The sequence below is a fragment of the Rousettus aegyptiacus genome, unplaced genomic scaffold (assembly GCF_014176215.1).
Source record: "Rousettus aegyptiacus isolate mRouAeg1 unplaced genomic scaffold, mRouAeg1.p scaffold_m13_p_12, whole genome shotgun sequence".
In the NCBI taxonomy this organism is placed as follows: domain Eukaryota; kingdom Metazoa; phylum Chordata; class Mammalia; order Chiroptera; family Pteropodidae; genus Rousettus; species Rousettus aegyptiacus.
In genome coordinates, this window is record NW_023416287.1 from 82,828,614 (window position 1) to 82,846,246 (window position 17,633).

Below are 17,633 nucleotides of genomic sequence, written 5' to 3' on the forward strand. Positions count from 1 at the left end.
ACAACGTAAATTAGTTTCATTATGGCATATCTCTAAAATGGGATAGTATGAAGCCATTAAAAATTGAGTCGTAGGTATTTATTTAATGATATGGAAGCATTTTATAACAGAATGACAAGGAAAGTCACAAACTGGTTTGTATAATTCGATCCCATATTTTTATAGGAGACACATATAAGCAAAAATATTGAAGATCTGAAAGGGTATTAATATGTTAATATGGTAATAGTGTTATCTCAAGGAAGGGCATTCATGGGTCTTTATTTTCTTCCTTCACTTGCATGTGTATGTATAATTTTCCTGTAAAGAATCTATACTGCTTTCATAGGAATTAGAAAAATTTATTTCAGTTTGAGAAAATAATTGCTTCTTTGAGTGAGAACCTGTGATTTAAACCTCATAGTTGACCTTTTTCCCCCGATTGTTTAAATCCATCTTCTTACACCTTCAAGAGAATTAAAACAATGATAAAAAGAGCTTGAAATGACAAACATTACAGAATGGACTATTGATAATTACGATGGTTGAGATTTTCAATTGTTATTTATATCAAATAATAATATTCTTTTCCTTCTCTGGTATGTTTGGGTATTTATAGCAGAAGTGTCAGTACTGTGGACTGTACTTTATTGAAGATTAGAAGCTTAACCTTTGTAATGGGAAGCTAAATAATGAAATTTGTTCTAAATGGTGTTAGAGTAAGCGAAACTCTGAGCCCAAGGGCTTGGCAGCAGGGGCTGTCTTTCAGAATTCAGAAACTGTTTCTGTGTCTGTTTGGGTTCTGCAGCTATGTATGGTCTCTGGTCTGAAGCCATCCGAAGGCTGGCTCCAAGGTTATTGGTAAATTACTAAGGAAGATATTAGCTTTATTCTGCAGCAGTTTAGAATTTCATCGGGAAGATAGGCTCATTACAGAACAATGGCTTTAAGCTAGAGCTTGGTGTGTCACTGCTGTGGTAAATTATATGCACAAATGACAAGTGATGCAGACTTCAGAGAAGTAAGACTCCGATGGGCATTGATTGGCAGGCCCTCATGACCATCAATGCAAGCATGGTAGCCTGGTACTTGGCACCTGGTGGGAGCTTGATAAATGCTTGCTGAATGAGATGCCATCTGAGCTGGCTTTCCAGCCTGGGTTCTTGAATGCACGAGCCTGGGTTATGAAACCTCCCAAGCTACGCCTTACATAGGAGCATTCTGAGATTGTAAGATTAAATGAGTCGTTCGAGACCACAAATGATGCCCGATCCCCAACACAACTGGTTGCGGGCCAGGTGCACCATTAATTTACTGACACCTGGCTTATTCAGGGTAGGGACTCATCTTAGCCCCTCGACAGTCGACCACTTACTTTTAATGTTTTTACCAGGCTGCCTTGACAAGCTTTGAAATGTCTGCAAGTGTCTCTTGTTTCCTGTCTAACGGAACCCAAGCACCGTGCCGTCTGCTGGGTTGGCTGGCTGGGATGCAGCCCACAGGTACTTGTGTCTTTCAGTGCAGCTCAGCAATCATATAGTTGTGTTGAAAGATGCTGTGCCGAGCGCTGGAGAACACAGGGCTTTGGGTCTCCAAGAGTTTATTGTCAGTTGCTAATTTGAGCTCAGCTTGGTCCTTGAGCATGGGCCATAGTTTTCCAGATGTTAAAAAAAAAAAAAAAAAGGCAAAATAATTCTTTAATGCAGGGGTCCCCAACCCCCAGTCTGTGGACTGGTTCCGGTCCGTGGCCTGTTAGGAACTGGGCCACACAGCAGGAGGTGAGCGCGGGGTGGCGGGGGGTGGGGGGGGGGTTTGGGTGGGGTGGGGTGGGGTCGGAAGCTCATGAAGCTTCATCTGTATTTGCAGCCGCTCCCCAGCGCTGGCATCACCGCCTCAGCTCCATCACCTGGCATTAGATTCTCAGAGGAGCACCGGTCCCTGGTGCCAAAAAGGTTGAGGACCACTGCTTTAAAGTGTAGTGTTGCCTTCCTTCATGCTTGTTTAATTTCTGATTGTTTTAAAGAATCAGTGTCCAAGTTGGACATGTCATATTCCAACACGACACAGCAGCCCGTGTGGCCTTCGGGATGTGCTTGTGATGTGTGCAGAGGGTTTTAAAGTAAAATGGCTAAGAAAAGAACAAAGCCTGTGTGTGTGTGTGTGTGTGTGTGTGTGTATGCACACGTGTGTGCTGGCGTGTGCATGGTGGCTGTGGCGGGGGGTCAAGTGTGGGCTGTGTTTCTTGACATAAGCTATTTTATAGATGAGCTATTTTTTTCTCTACTTCATATGAGTGTGTATCTGATCGAAAGACAGAATGTACTAAAATTTACCTCTTGGATTAATTTGGTATAAAATGGAACTAAATATCAGTCAACAACTTGATTTTATAGTCGTTTCAAGTAATGTATTGAGGTAACGTGAGTATAAAAAGGCAGGATATTTTACATAGTGTAAAGTCCTGAAAATTTCTCTTCTTTTGTAACTAAAAGAAAGAGGCATCTTCTGTTGTGCTCCAAGCAGATGCTGCTACTACGTGGGGAAAGATTTGCCAGCTGTGGTATAGCTGATCACCCAGGCCTTTTTACAGCTGCCTGTAAAACCCATATATATTGTCCTCATCCTAGTACTTGCTTAGAAATCGCCAGTGTTTTACGGAGGGTCCCAGTGACACCACTTAAATATGAATTTTCCAATTTCTCCTTTCTCTATGGCCGTCACTTCCATTGGCAAATTTTTCCTAAGGTTGTTACCTGCTTTTGAGAGCCTCCTGAATATACTCATCAGGGATGGATGAAGGCTTGGGGGGTGGAGGGTTAGGCGCATTCCCTTAAATGTCACCTGATTTGGTAGCTTTTTGTTTGTGACCTGATTTCCAGCACATTCTCTACTCCAGCTGCGCAGAAAAACTCCTGGTCCCACCCACTGGTCAGGGCCCAGCTCACTCACTGGTCAGGGTCCAGCTCAAAGGCGTCTCTGCTGTGTTTTGGGTCTTCCTCTGGTCCTTCCACTTGCAAGAGGTGCCTGCCTCATATTTTCCATTGTGATTGGCTCTTGGCTGTTGTATTCTGGTAGCACACTGGCTCTCTGCTTCTCTTTTCTCTCTCCTTGGAATTTCTCTTTGTTACCAAACCGGATGTTGGGGGAGGGCACAAGGGGAAGGCACAGGACGGAACTTTTTATCCTTCTTTTGTATTTAGTGGCCTGTGGGAAAGGAGGAAGATTGGATAGAAGATTTGGAGGGGAAGCACAAAGGCCCTTGAGCAGCTCAGCTAGCTGTCAGGAGGTTAATGCAATGCAGCATGAATTCCAATGAGCCGCCGCTAGGAGAATGGATTGAAGATAGTGTCGAGTTCCACGGCTGCAGTATGCAGGAGCCACCACCAGATGGCAGTGGTGGCCTCTTGGCCCTTGGGACTCTGTCACTCCCCTTCCCAGTGAAGGTCTCCAGAAGCATAGCCTTAACCCGGATACTGACGCCATTGTCATTCATATCCACAAGTGGTCTTATAAGTAAACCTGTGAATCCCCTTGTAAGAAATTGCCTCTTAAAGGGCAGCATTAAAGAAAAAGACTTTCCGGCTCATTCGAGAGCAGATTCTTTAACAATTTCAGGTCTTAAAAGTGGACATGTTCTTGGCCTTGAAATGAGAAATTACAGGGAATTTGGGGCAAAAACTCTAACTTGGGTTGCAGCTTGGTGTCTCCGGCAGAGTTCGGGATGAGGGGCCACATCACCTGGCTTTGATCATTGTACGCCAGAATGATCTTTAAAATGGCCTCCATCACCTGTTGGAGACATTGGTTAAAATAGAACAGAAGAAACCTTTTGCTGTTGGATACGCATTGGGTCAGTTACTGCATTGAGGGGTGGCGAAAGGGGTACCCGTGGTCGGTCTAGGACGGTACGGTCAGGGCCACGTGCTCCTGGAGGTGAGCGGGCGTAGACAGAGCGGAGGCCCGTTGACCGTGGGAAAGCTGGTCTCCCTACTTGGGATCTCACTGATCCCTCACAGCAGTCCAGGAAGGAGTTCTCAAGGCCCCCCACCCCCTCCAACCCCTGGCAAGGAAGCCAGAGGTGAGACAAGCTGAGGAGCTTGCCACGGTCCTCCAGCTAGTGAGGCCATGGAGATGGAATCCCAGGTAGTTTTGTCTGATGAAAATTATCTGCTCATTCTATATGTGCGTGTGTGTGTGCGTGTGTGTGTGTACACATACATACGTACACACATGCGCGTGAGCACGCATGCACACACACACACAGTGCAGCAATTATTTAAACAAATATCCAGAGGGGTGTTTTCATTTCCTTGAATGTCCTTCCTCTCCACATTGGCATGAACATTTAGGGGAAAAAATGCCATTAATTTTCTAAAGGGGACATTCTGTACGCCTTGAGGTTCCAGAGGTTCCAGGGTCACCTCAGCCAGGCCAGACACACTCTTATTACGGTGACTAGCTGCTAACGTTCATGAGGCTGTGCTGCGGGGGCAGTGTCCTTGGATCGTGGTTTGAACTGCGTTTTGTTCTCCCGAATCCACGAAGTTCCCCTCCTAGTCATTGGTTCCGCCGCCTCTGATGAGCCGCTTCCCTCTTCCCCACGTCTGAGTTCACTCCCGGTGCGAGCGAGCCAGGCAGCACCAGCGGCAGCTCCCAGCCCAGACGGGCTGCGGTTCGCTGCCAGGCGGTGCAGCTTGAGGGTGTGCGGGGTGGGTGGCTCTCTGTGGGGGCCCTACCTGGGCGGCAGCCGCTGCAGAGGCCCCCCCCTCTCAGAGCCTTCCTTCTGCTCCAGGCTGTTGATCACCTGTCGACAGAGGGAACGGCAGAGCCTCTCCCTGCTGTTGTTAGGGGAACAGATTACTATCTGTATCTAGACCAGCCTCTCTCTCTCCCCTTTAAAACGAGGTCTTCCTGCCGTGAAGCTGGTAAGTGCCACAAAGGATTCCATTTTCCTTCGTTAACGGTAGGAGACTGTTCTCTTATAATGGATTAATTAGCTTTAAATGTGCCATAATTGGGGGAACCAACCTACCTTCTTTCCTTCCTTCCTTCCTTCCTTCCTTCCTTCCTTCCTTCCTTCCTTCCTTCCTTCCTTCCTTCCTTCTTTCCTTCCCTCTCCATTAAACATTTTTTTGCATGCTTCAAAAATCAAAAAATGTATGTAGCAACAGATTTTAATAAGGTGTCTAACCTATGTCATCTTGTTTGAAACCTGTTTTTTTTTTTTTCAGCGTACTGAAAAATTATTATATAGATATTGCTCTCTGGTGCCTCCCCCTTCCCTTGTGTGAATAAATGACTGCATTTGACATGACTGTGTTCCCGAAATGTCAAAAATAGACACAGTGAAGGGATCTGTCATGCAGAGTTCAGAAATTTCATCCTCAGGTGAAAAGAGAGATCTGTTCTTTCTTTCCTTTTTAGAGCTCTTTGTGGGTTGAGTTCAGTTTAAAGCATAGCTAATGCAATCTGCTAGGTCATGGTGGGACAGATACACCTCCTCATTGTTTTGGATTTACCTGGTGGGGGTGCAAACACCCTCCTTATTTATTTTATAACCTTTACAGGAAATGCTTCAGGCTGAGTTACATGACTCCTCACTTTACCTTACAGTTTTGTTCACATGGACTAAAGGGTTTTGCTCTTAAAATGGATAGATATTCAGTTATGAACTTTAAAAAATTATAAATGAGTTGCCTGATTAATTAGATCATTATTCATTCCTTGTCTTTCCCCCTACATTCTTCAGTCTCCAAACAACATAGAAACTTGGATCCCCTTTAAGAGAAAATTAAACTGTCAATAATTTCTTGAACCGTCAATTAAGGAGTACTCACATTAAATATTGTTAAAAATACATATAGAAATTAATCTCTGCCTTTCTATTTGAGGCTAATCTCAGTAGCAGGAATCTGTGGTTCTACTTTTTATTTTTCCACTTCCATCACAAATAATGCTTTATGGTAAATATACGATTGGAGGAAAATTGAATTATGTAACACTAGAAAGGAAAACCAGGGCCACGCGAGCTCTTTTGGGGTGAGTCTTAGCCTCAGAGGAGCCTGACGGAGGAGCTCCTGCTGATTTTTGATCGCGACGGAGAGGGGCCCGGGGGAGGAAGCCCACGCACATGCAGGAGCTCGAAGCGCGTCAGGACAGGCACTGGTCAGGGACGGACGGAGCCGTGCCTGTCTGTAACGCGTGAAATTGAACTTCCGACCCTGTTCGCTTGACGGCGACTTCTTGGTTTGCTTGAGCATCGAGTGGCCTCGGATGCGTGGATGTGGGACACACAGCAGGGCAGCTCGACGGGTAGGGAACTGCCGACTTCCTCTGTGCGTGACTTGAAATTGTGAAGTCTAAGCTGTCACCCTCCAGGGAGATGTTGCTACTGACTGATGAAAAATTGGAGGCATAAACTCAGGAGACCTTACCTGTTCAGAACTCCTTACCTGTGAACTCCTTTGCATGTGAGGTGACAGTTACACCTCGTAAGCCAGAAGGAAGAACAGAAAAATAATAATTAAAAAAAGCCTAGTGAATGAGCTGCAGCTGTGGGGGAGCACTGTTGTGAAGAAAGAACTCCCCCCGCCCCCCGCCCCAAGACACCCCTCCTTGGTTCTGGTCCCTCTGCGCCATCGCGGTGGCTTCTCCTGAAATGACCCAAACTGTGTGTGTGGCAACAAGAGGCTGCTGCTTTATCTGAATGCATTCTTTTTCAGCTCATGAGCCCACATCCCTTGCCAAGGGGCTGGTGTGCCTGGTTAATGATCTTTAATGTAAATGACTCTGTGCCCTGACTGACATGTCACTTGATTGGTGCTAGACAACAGGTTGAACTCTGCGGTCCGCCCCCCCCACCGCACCCCTCCCCCCCGCCGTGTGATTTATCCTCTGCCAGCCGTCTGCCCACCTGTAGGAGCTGGGCACAGCCAGTTCTCGCTTTGTGTGTACGCTTTCCCTTGGGGGGAATTCGGTGTGAGCCACGTGAGGTGGAGCCGAGGACCCTGAGCAGAGGGGAGCGGCTGCAGAGTGCCCGGTATGGTGGAGGGCTCCCGCCAGTGCGCGAAACCCAGAGACCACCTGGTGGGCTTTTCTGTCGCACCCGCTTTAGGAGGGGAGGGTTGCTGACTCGAGTTCTTCCAGGTGGTGGTGATGGTGGGTGACCCACGGGTCGCAGCCTCAGACGCTGGCTGCCGAGTCTCTTTAAGCTGCCTTGGCAACCATCTGCTCTCCTCGCCTTCTTCCTGGCAGGTCACCTGTGGGCATCTGTCTGTGGAGGAGATAGATGTGTGGATAGTCCTGTTGCTCACACATGGGCAGGTCAGCCTTCTGACCTGAGTACATGGTGATAGTGATGCCCAGAAGAAGATAGGAAACGTCTTCTCTATAATTTTAAGAAACAACTTTTACAACCAGTTTTTAAAAATCCAGCGACACCAACCTCAGTCTCTCAGGTGTCCCTTAAGAATGACTCTTCCTGTGTAAGTGTTGATTATTAAAGTATTCCTCTCTGCCCACCCCCAACGTAAGCAGAGCGACCGAAAGAAACCTGGGGACATTCTCCAAAAGCATTTATGAAGCACAGACTGCCATTAGAGCTTTCAACTTTCCCTGGCCTTCATTTTCTTCCAGGGAATTGGGGGTCTGTTTAAATTGCTGGTGGCAAAGTGATCCTTGGGCAGTATGCCTGTGGTCCTCTGAGGCAGACTGTGGGTGGGTTGGGTGGCACCCCGTGGTCATGAGTCGTCCATTTTGGCCTCTTTCCCAGACCAACTTTTGCCTCACGTTTGGCCGGGTTGGCAGCTAGTTGTAGAATCTGAGGTTTACTTTAGAATTCTCGGATGGAAAAGATTAAGAATGATTTCTAACCCAAATTCCTTGCTTCCAGGGAATTATCAAGGCTATATATATTATAATTATTCATTGCTTTACAAAAATACTCATAATAGTTGAGGGGAACTATATTTTACTTCTTTGCTCACCCATAGTAATTGTATTTTCTGAGACAAATACCAGTTTGTATGGTCTAATAAAAGGTTTTTTCAAAAGCCATTTAATCTGAGTTGGAATCTTACATTGCTATTGATATCATATTATGTTTATGCATGCATATCATGAATTGCTTTAATCATCCCGGTTTGCCTTCTCCCTTCAGAGGGACATTTGGCAATGTCTGGAGACATTTGGCAATGTCTGGAGACATTTCGACTGTCCTTTAGTGCGAACAGGCCAGGGATGCTACACACCCTTTTACAGTGCACAGGGCAGTGCTCCACCATAGGGAAGTGTCCAGATAAAATATCAACAGGGCCAAAGCTGAGAAGCCTTGCTCTAAGGAGAGTACAGATTTAGAAATGTCACGGAAAATCTGAAATCTCTGGGCAGCTCATCCGTAAGGAGTAAAAATTTTCTGCAAAAGTGCTTAATGGGGCCTGGTCGAATTAACAAAGTGGTGGAGCATGTGGATTGTATAACACAGCATGACGGTGGTAGAATATATTTCTTTCAAGTTCGCATTATTGGCAAAGTGTCTTATTTTAACATCATTTATTTAGTAGGCAGTTACTTGATAGTTTGCTGGTATCACCGGCCTGAGCCGAGGGTTCGTTTTCATTGTCAGGCAGGAAGAGGCCTCCATTTGTGGAGGTCACTGTGGCAGCCGGTGGCGTCCGCCCCACCTGCCACTATGGCAGACCCGGTCACGGTCATGTCATCTCAGTGGCCCTCTGTGGCCGAGGACAGGAGCGTCGCTGCCGACCTCACTGTGTCATCAGAGACTGAAACGAGGACGTGCAGAATTCTAGACAGAGGGAATCTCAGCCAGTTTAGTCTAGTACCTCCTCGTCAGCAGTAAACTCTAGCCCGGGTTAACTTTCCTGTTCTCTTCATTCCGACAGGCTTCTCGCTTGTTTCAGCGTCCAGGGCCCGTTTTTGCCTGCCCAGTGCGTTCCCTTTGCGAGTTGAGCACGTGCTCGTCCTGGGCACCTTTTGTTCCTGCCTTGCTCTTGGAAATAGTCAAGGTTACCTTTTTAAGGGTTTTATAGGTTTCACATCCCTGGGAAGCCATTTGTTGACCTGACTTAAACCACACACAAACCTTCGTACCACAGCTCATTTTTCACACGTGGAAACTCGTTATGTCTTTGACAAGTATAAGTTCTCCGAGGAAGGTGGTTACTGTAGCTAGCTAGCTGTAGGTCACTATAGCTCACTCTCAGTGGTGTTTTATGTAATATTTGCATTTTTCTTGGGCTCAGGATACCTTGAGAACATCATTTTTAGTTCTTTATGCTTGTATATGCTGTATGTGCTTAAATAGTCTTTCTATGGTGAATTTTAAAGTGCAAGAAAGCCAAAATTACATCCTGGAACAGGAAAAATAGGAAATCTGAATAAAGTATGGACATCAGTGGATGCTAATATATTAACCTTAATTCACTAATTGTGACAAATGTACCATATTAGTGCAAAATGGTCATAATGGGGGAAACGTTACGGGGTGTAGGAGGACTTTCTGTACTAGCTTTGCAATAAGTCTGTAAGTCAACAACTGTTAAAAAATAAAAACTCTAAGATTGCTGCCACTTTGTTAAAGGAATATAGTGGTAAGTGTTACTGTTTTCTTTTTCTTTGAAATAGGCTGCCGCAAAGTCGAGCTCCTGTTCTCCTGTCGGGCTTTCTGCTCAGGATAGCCACAAAGTGTCCCCTTTCAAAATGTGCCTAAGTCGGTTTGAACAGCGTCAGACCGTATTCTGTGATTTCAGTTCGCCTACTATTGCACGGACTTGTTTCTAGGTGGTAGAGTTAAAAGACCAGACAGAATTTTCAGGTTAAAAAGTTACATCCACAGACAGTGTGTTCGTACAATGGGACGTGTCCCTGTTTTTGCTGGGCCTCCAAAGGCATCTGGGTGACAGATATCAGTGTCTCGCTGCAGCCTGGGGGAATTCCGTGCCTCTCGGTTGGAATAAGGAATTGCGGTTTCTGGGTTCATAAAGCCACAAAATACAAGTGTGGGTCTGTCGCATTTGATAACTCACCAAAAATGTTATTTTTGTGTTAAAGCAAGCATGGATCTATTATGGGAGAAACAAAAATTAGCATTAATTTTTAAAGTCCTACTGGAAATGGCTGGCAACACGCCAGGCCCGTGGCCCTCACCGTACTCTGCCGGCCTGTGCATGGGACCAGGAGAGATGGAATAACTTGAGTCTGAATTTGTTTGAGTCAGTCACCTGGGTTGTAAGTGGGCATAATAGTCACCCTGGAATTCTTCTGTGAAAACGGAATGGGATGATATAAAACGTAAGCCCCTCGGTAACCTTTCATTCCCTCACGCTCTGGCCTCCTTTAACCCAATTTAAGAGTCATGGCTCTTCAGGCTATAAACTTCCCTTCCTGCCCCAAGTTTTCAAAGCTAGGAAAAGACCTGAGAAGTGGGCTTATCTTTCTCACGTTCCAGATGGATTAGAGACCCAGCAAGCTGTGGTCTTTCTGTTAAACTCTCCTTCCCTCTGCCCGCTGTTGGCCAGGCTGTCTTCGAGGGCAGTGGTCTCCAGCCTTTTTGGTCCCAGGGACCAGTGCTCCTATGAGAATCTAATGCCTGATGGCCTGAGGTGGAGCTGAGGCGGTGATGCTAGCTCTGGGCGGCGGCTGCAAATACGGATGAAGCTTTGCTCGCTGGCCCGCCACTCGCCTTCTGCTGTGCAGCCTGGTTCCTAACAGGCTACGGACCAGTAGCATTCGTGGCCTAAGGCATGGGGACCCCTGCCCTAGTTGGTTATGATAAAATCAAGCAAAATGATTTGTGAGAAGAATATTACTTTAGGTACATACTGTTCCAAAGACAGGTTAGTATATTTTGTGCTCCCAGCAAGCTCAATTTATAAATAAGGGTAAAAAATTACATGGGTGTCAATTCATGTGTTTCTTTTTCTTTTTCTTTTTCTCTTTTAAGGTGAGGTAACCCTTGGTTAACCTCACAGATTGCAAGGACCTTGTCATCTTACAGTCCCATATTTTTTATTTTTTACACCTGCAGCACCAGGTCTTCCTAGTTGGTCTCCTACCCAAGTACTAACCAGGCTGGACCCTACTTAGCTTCCGAGATCAGATGGGATCGGGCTTGTTCAGGGTGACATGGCCGTAGACTCACGTGCTTTTTAAAGATAAATATGGATCTAGGGCAGCGTTTTTCAAAGCGTGTTCCATGGACCAGCGGCATCGACTGGGAGCTTGTTGGAGATGCAGAACCTTGGGCCCAGCCCTAAGAGTCTGCTTTTAATTGGACTCCCAGGTGCCTCATGCACAGTCAAGTTTGTGGTGGTCTGGTGGCCTCCTTCAGGGGGGCACACAGCTGTGGTTTATCAACAGGGACCGTGCATGTCCTTTTCGACAAGTGGATTGACCCCCTCCTCCTGATGCACCACTCCGGCCTGCCCGCCCCTGCCTCACACCCATCTCCCCTCTGTAAGGGGCTCAGCATTGATCTCTTCAGGGGCGAGGTCTTTTCTGGTAGTATAGCCTCCATTCTCCCTTCATACTCGGCCTTCATCCTTCCGGATTGGTTTTTGTTATGTCAAGCTCCTCGTGTTGGGTGAGTGATCTTGCTTTTTTATTTCCTGACGCTGTTCATGCTGATTTGTGTATTTATTTAATTTATTGTGCATTTTCTCATCATTGATGTTAAAGGCCTTAGAATGCTTGCTGGTGTGTCTGCCACCATAAGAGTTTCATCATCATCATCATGATTATTATCATTGCCATTTCTTTGCTGCTGCTGCTGTGATATGTGCGCAGATAAAACCGATAATATTAGGCCTCAATGCATACTTAAATAAAACTTAATTGGCAATTACTCCTTAAATTATCCAGAAACTGAGTTGGCAAGTTAAAGTGACTACAAGTGGTGAAATCATTGTCCTAGTAGAATCCTTTACTCTTGGATTCAGTATTTCCACTCTCTTACATTTCAGCTTAGAAGGTCAGTTTTTGGAAAGTGAAAGTAATAATTTACCCAGATTTAGGGCTAAGGTTTATACCAGAGGAAAGATTTTCATTATAATAATATGTAGTATTGGTAAATGTACAAGAATAAGAGATTTTTTAAAAAGATATCTTTTTATACTAAAAAACAGACGATATTTTTTTAAACAATGTTAGCTACACCAAAATTAGTAAATGTTAAAATAACTATGACTGGCGAAAACATTTTTCAAATTCGTTTTGCTTTTTATATAATTAAATGAAATTTCTCTACTTGGTAGCTGATCTCTCAGATATATTTGTCAGACTGTCTGAGACAATAACTAATGAATCAGACCCTAAAAACATATAGCTTGTGAAAAATAACAACTGTATGCTGCAATTTATAGGGCATAATTAAGTAAGGAAATATTTTCGGTTTGTAAAAGTTTGAACTAGTAAATCTTTCCCCAGCTTAAGTGAATCTAGTTCCTGTCAGCTGCTATGAAAAAAAAAACTGTTGCTTCCAGCCACAGAAAACAACAGTTTCAAAGAATGGCTTTTAATTAGAAAATTCGACCCTTTTTGAATTTGAAGGCCTAGCGGACTGTATTGCCAGATTTGTCATGGTATCCATCTGCACTTCGCTTTTTAGGCACTAATATGTTTATGAAATAGTTAAGAATGTTTCATTTCTTCACAGGAGGTGTTTGTTTTGCTTCTGGTGTGTATGTGACAGGTGTCTGTCTGGAACACAAGGAGGATTGAGTCCCTGGCCTTCAAGATGCTTCCAGTCTAAATGAAAGCTTACAGTTCCCACGGGGGAGGGTTTCATGGTGACACTAGCCAAGCGAATAAGTAGGTGAAAATTACTCTTGTCATTTTATGGATACTCGACATGTTAACTGGCGATAGGTCGTGATATATGGGAATGGCATGTTTCTGAGCTTCAAGTAGTCTTTTAAAATCAGGTTAAGAATTTCCGTCACGTTTGTAGGATTAAACAGTCATTACATAAGAGTTTCGTAAGTTTGTACGTCTTTCTGAGAGCTGCTTATGTAAAAGTTTAAAAAAGAAGAAAGAAGTTGCTCAAAAGCACTAGAAAAAAGATCAGATGGTTTGAGATGAAACAAAACTCTCCACCTTTGAAATCCACAGAATATAATGAATAAAAAAATAGATGAAAAGTGAAAATTAGGGAAAACAGAAACTCAATATCCTATCAAGTAAAATGTGTATCTGATATAAATATCCAATAGGCTGTGAGCACCTCTGTACAAGAATTTGGAATGTGAGTTAAACTAATTGAGTAAATGTTATTTTATGAATAATAAGATATTCTAAGGTCATCTACCAAATGTGATAAGTAATATAGGATCAGTTGTAGTATCCTCATTTATTATGACCTATTTGTGTTTCTTGCTATTTAGATCATTAGTTGCTAATGAACTAATATGGATTTATGGTCACCAGCTACTACTTACACAATCACGGGTCAGCAGTAGATCTCTTGAGCCGGCACTCCTGGTAATCTGTTGTGTTCACAAACGGCCAAAGGAATAACAGAGATTAAAGAAAGATAAATATAGTCACCTGGCAAAAATATTTGGCCTTACTCAAAATCGTGGAAGTTAAATTTAGGAGAAATGTTTTTGGTAAAAATATTTGAAAGTTTGTTTTGTAATCATAAGTAGCGTGTGTTATTGTGACTGGGGTGGGTATGTGGGGGGGAGGGGGGCAGCTGAAGGGATTGTGGAGGTTGTCAGCTGGGAGAGGGAGGTAAGATGATTAAGTTAATTGCTGGAGAATAAGAATAGAAAACCTGGGGGATATAGAGTCTTGAAAGAAAATTATCGTGAAAAATCAAAGGTCCCACCCCCTTTTCCTGGTATTCAGGTAGAGTATAGTTCTGGTCCTCACCAATTCCCATCTTAGCTTTCCTTTTCAGCCAACTACTTAACTTTTTGTCTCATCACGCTGAGCTGCTCGAGTTGCCTGTCTATGTCCCACCCGCACCCCACCCCAGGGTGCCATTCTCCATGCTATGCCTTGAGTCCTCTTCCTGTGGGCGTGTGCATGCGCTCACGCATGTGTGCATGCATGTGCGTGAGCCCTGCTTACTCGGTGCGACCAAGTTCCAACCCCAGCTTCCGTGTGAAGGCTCCCTTCGTTCCTTTCAATTGCAATAAGGCGATCCTCAGAGGAATCGAATGTGCCTCCCTGTACACTGAGTGCAGCTTGAAACTCCCAGCCTAATTTAGGATTATAGGAGTTTATTTTATTGGTGCAGCTTAGTTGAGCTTGACGAAGTCAGTTTACAGTTTGCACCAAGTTTTATAGTCAGACGAAACCCGTTTACTCTTCGTGGAGCCATGTTTGCGGTGGGATGCTACCTTCTGTCCTCAGAGGTAAGTCCTCGAAGGACACATGCACCTAAGGAGCAGACTGGTTCATCTTTGGCTGCCATGGTAACGTAGATGGGGAGATCTGGCATTTGAGCTTCAGGTTTGTGGGTGAGATCGTGCAAAAAAGCCGAGAGAGTCTAGGCGGAAGGAGAGGCGAGGGGCCAGGCGGGATTGCTGGCCAGACGGGAGGCATCACGCGTGTGTGAGCCTGGGCAGAGGCCCGGCAGTCCGCTTCTCCTTGAGCTCCGTCGGCACATAAACGGCATCAACAGGCGTGCAGGGCGCGATTGCATCCCCACCCGTGCACGTCTGTAGGTCACCCCCGCCCCACAGAACTGCATTGTGATGAGGCGACGGGTGACCCTCCGGTACGGTGCCCCCACTCCTCCCTGCACAGCAGAAAGCCCCTTGCGCTGCCTCCCCTCCCACTCGCTTTTTGCACAACGAAGCACACCTCTGCCATCTCCGCCCTTCTCTCTGAGCTTGAGCATGTAGTCCTTAGCTACGAGTGGTGAGGAATGTTTCCACCAGAAAGCGAATTTCAAGCGTTCCAACATATACTATGAGAATATCTGGAAATTTTAACTGGCCCAACTAGTTAACCATAACAAGTAGCTAATTGTCCATAAACCTTAGATAACAGAGATTATCCCATTTAATTTTGACAGATGAAAACCAGAGCGCCTTGCAGAAATAAAAACCCAGCCCACCAAATACCCCAGTTTAAAGATTTTTTCTGGGGAATTGGAAACAATGCTCATTTATAGGCCTTGAATTTGAACTACAACTCATAGTCTGGAGTAGTATTCCCCTCGCCATGAAGAATGGGTTACAGCAGTTAGTGTTATGTGCAGGTGGTCAGAGTAGGGGACATTGTCTCCAGGATTGTTTTTCTGGTGTTTTAGGAATATATTAAGGTACAGGTGACCCTTGAACAATGTTAGAGGCACTGACCCACTGCACAATCGAAAATCTGCTTGTAACTTTTGACTCCCCCAGGACTCAACTACTAAGAGCCTTCTTGTGACTGGAACCCCGACTGATCACACCAACAGCCAGTTAACGTATTTTGTGTGTTGTAGGCATTATATACTGTATTCTTACGATAAAGTAAGCTAGAGGAAAGAAATGTTATAATGAAGAGAAAATACATTTACTGTATTTACTGAAAATACCTGCGGATAAGTGGGCCCACGCATGCAAACCTGTGTCGTTTGAGGGTCAGGCTGTACTTGGGTCGCCAGTCTGGTGCAGGACCAGAGGCATGAGAACGTCAGGCCCCTGAAGCACATTCCACCTCCGTAACAGCTCTGTGACTTAGTACCAGGCAGGACCCATTTCCTGCCCCAGGAATGTTCTCGGGGCACAGCCATGCACCTGACCTTGTCTCTGCACTCTCACACGTGCACAGGTGACTGACGCCTGACAGTCGATCAGGATTTGCAGATGGCCGAAATGGGGTCTTCATGTAAGGCATGTGTCCTTCCCCCAGAAGAAGAGCACGCAGCCTAACGAGAAGCGACGAATCACTCCCCACTGGTTTCGGAGACCCTTGGGAACGTCACATGGTCTCTACCACCAAGGAGTTCCTGTTATGATGGGGATTTCATAGACATTTTATTTAGGGGAATTCACTGGGGGAGATACTTAGGAACAAAGTGAAAAAAGTTAAATATGGAACATGTTCAAGATTTCTTCTTGGTTTCAGTTCTTAACGAAGAATTAGGGTAGCAACCCAAATAGAAGTATTTGCTTTAACCAACAGATAAATTATTAGCAGGTTGGTTGTTTACACATGAGTCAGAGCTTCTAAAATTTGTTCCCGAAGTAGGTTGAGCCTCCTTCTCTGCCTGTTGTCATAGGATCTAAAAATGGAAACGTGAGTCCAAACTCTTTCCAGATCATAAAAATAATTCTGAATTAGTAGAGCATAAATGAATGTGATTTTATCTGCGTGTCGTCTTCAATTTCCCCAGGCCACGTTGAGACCTTTTAAGTCTTCTAGAGTTCCCTGTAGCGAGGATTAAGGGAAGAGTAGCAGCTTTGCTTCTGGCCTCAGACGCTTTCCTAATTAGGTCAGATAGAGCTGGTCACCCTGGGATAAGCAGACCCTCTTTCTGTCCCTTCGGCATCAAATTTTAAGGGTTTCTGTCGGAAGCAATCACGTAGACAAGGTTGCTTCGTACAATGGTAAATTGCTGAATGTGGAAGCCAAGTGGGTTCTGAGTGATTAGTCCTTCTGGTGACCTGAGAGTCAGGTATCAACCTGTCCTCAAGATGCAGCCACATTCTTGCATTAGTAAGTTCACGCTCGTGACATAGGAGCAAATCTTTGTTCACTGAGGATTCGTGGTGCTCTAGATGTGCAACACTCTTCTGATAACAGAAGTCTTAATATTAGGGTGCGTGTGTACTGACTGCAGCGTTTATTCTGGCGGTAATTATTTCGTAAACCTCTGTGTGAATCCAGCCACTTTCCCCAAAATGTGAAGTGCAGGGTGAGGACCTAGCAACTCAGAAAGGGAGGTGATAGACTTTGTTTGAGCTTGGCCGGTACTAAGGAGGTGGTGCGGACTCTTCCTCCCCCTCCTGATGGTTTATTAATCCCCTGCTCTTAGGCTGACAGCTAGTGGATTAGTTCCGTTGCTTACTTGCATTGTGGCTCTTAAAATTGTATCTTAGGTATTTTTCTTTCTTGTTTTTTATAAAAATTCTAAATATTGTAAAACGTATCACCCAGAAAGGGAACGTTATCTTCATTATGAAAGAAGGTGAAAAATAAAAGGATTAAGTATGCATCATAAGAAAGTAGGAGAACACCTAAATAAACAAAAATATAAAAAGCCAAGAAGGAGGAATTAAGAGAGAACAAAGATAGAAGTTAAAAGTAACAAGACAGAATACAATTTAAAGGACAGACAAATCCAGTAGCTAGTTATTTGAAAAGACCAATAAAATAAACTCCCATAATACTAAGTGAGGAAAAGAAAGAGCAAAAATAGATAATAAGAATAAATAAGAAAAGAGACATGGAGGGATTAATTGACTTTGTAGGAAAATGCAGCTTGCAGTCCTGTGTGACACATCAGAAAACATAGGGGTGATTTCTTAGAAAAGTACAAATTACCACAATTGATCCAAGTAGCATGGAAAACCTGAAAAGACCAGTTACTCTAGAAGAAGTAGGCAATGTGATCAAATTACCAGTGATTAAGGTACCAGGATCCCTTGGGGTTTCAGCTGAGTTTTATCTAACCTTTAAAAAACATAAAATTTAATCTA

At 44.6% G+C, this 17,633-nt stretch overlaps 1 protein-coding gene and 1 pseudogene across 5 annotated transcripts in view; one reads left to right on the forward strand and one right to left on the reverse strand.

The window, feature by feature from the left end:
* NEDD4L (NEDD4 like E3 ubiquitin protein ligase) overlaps nucleotides 1–17,633 on the forward strand; it is a 297,333-nt gene that overhangs the window by 108,372 nt on the left and 171,328 nt on the right. The window contains exon 1 of one of the 5 annotated variants that reach the window (XM_016129132.2): nucleotides 4,265–4,904. The exons of the other annotated variants lie outside the window; for them this stretch is intronic. The gene's annotated coding sequence lies outside the window, so the exon portion shown is untranslated. Of the gene's footprint in view, nucleotides 1–4,264; nucleotides 4,905–17,633 lie in introns of those variants that run through there. 5 annotated transcript variants of the gene reach the window in all.
* On the reverse strand, nucleotides 11,015–11,133 carry LOC118610368 (annotated as a pseudogene).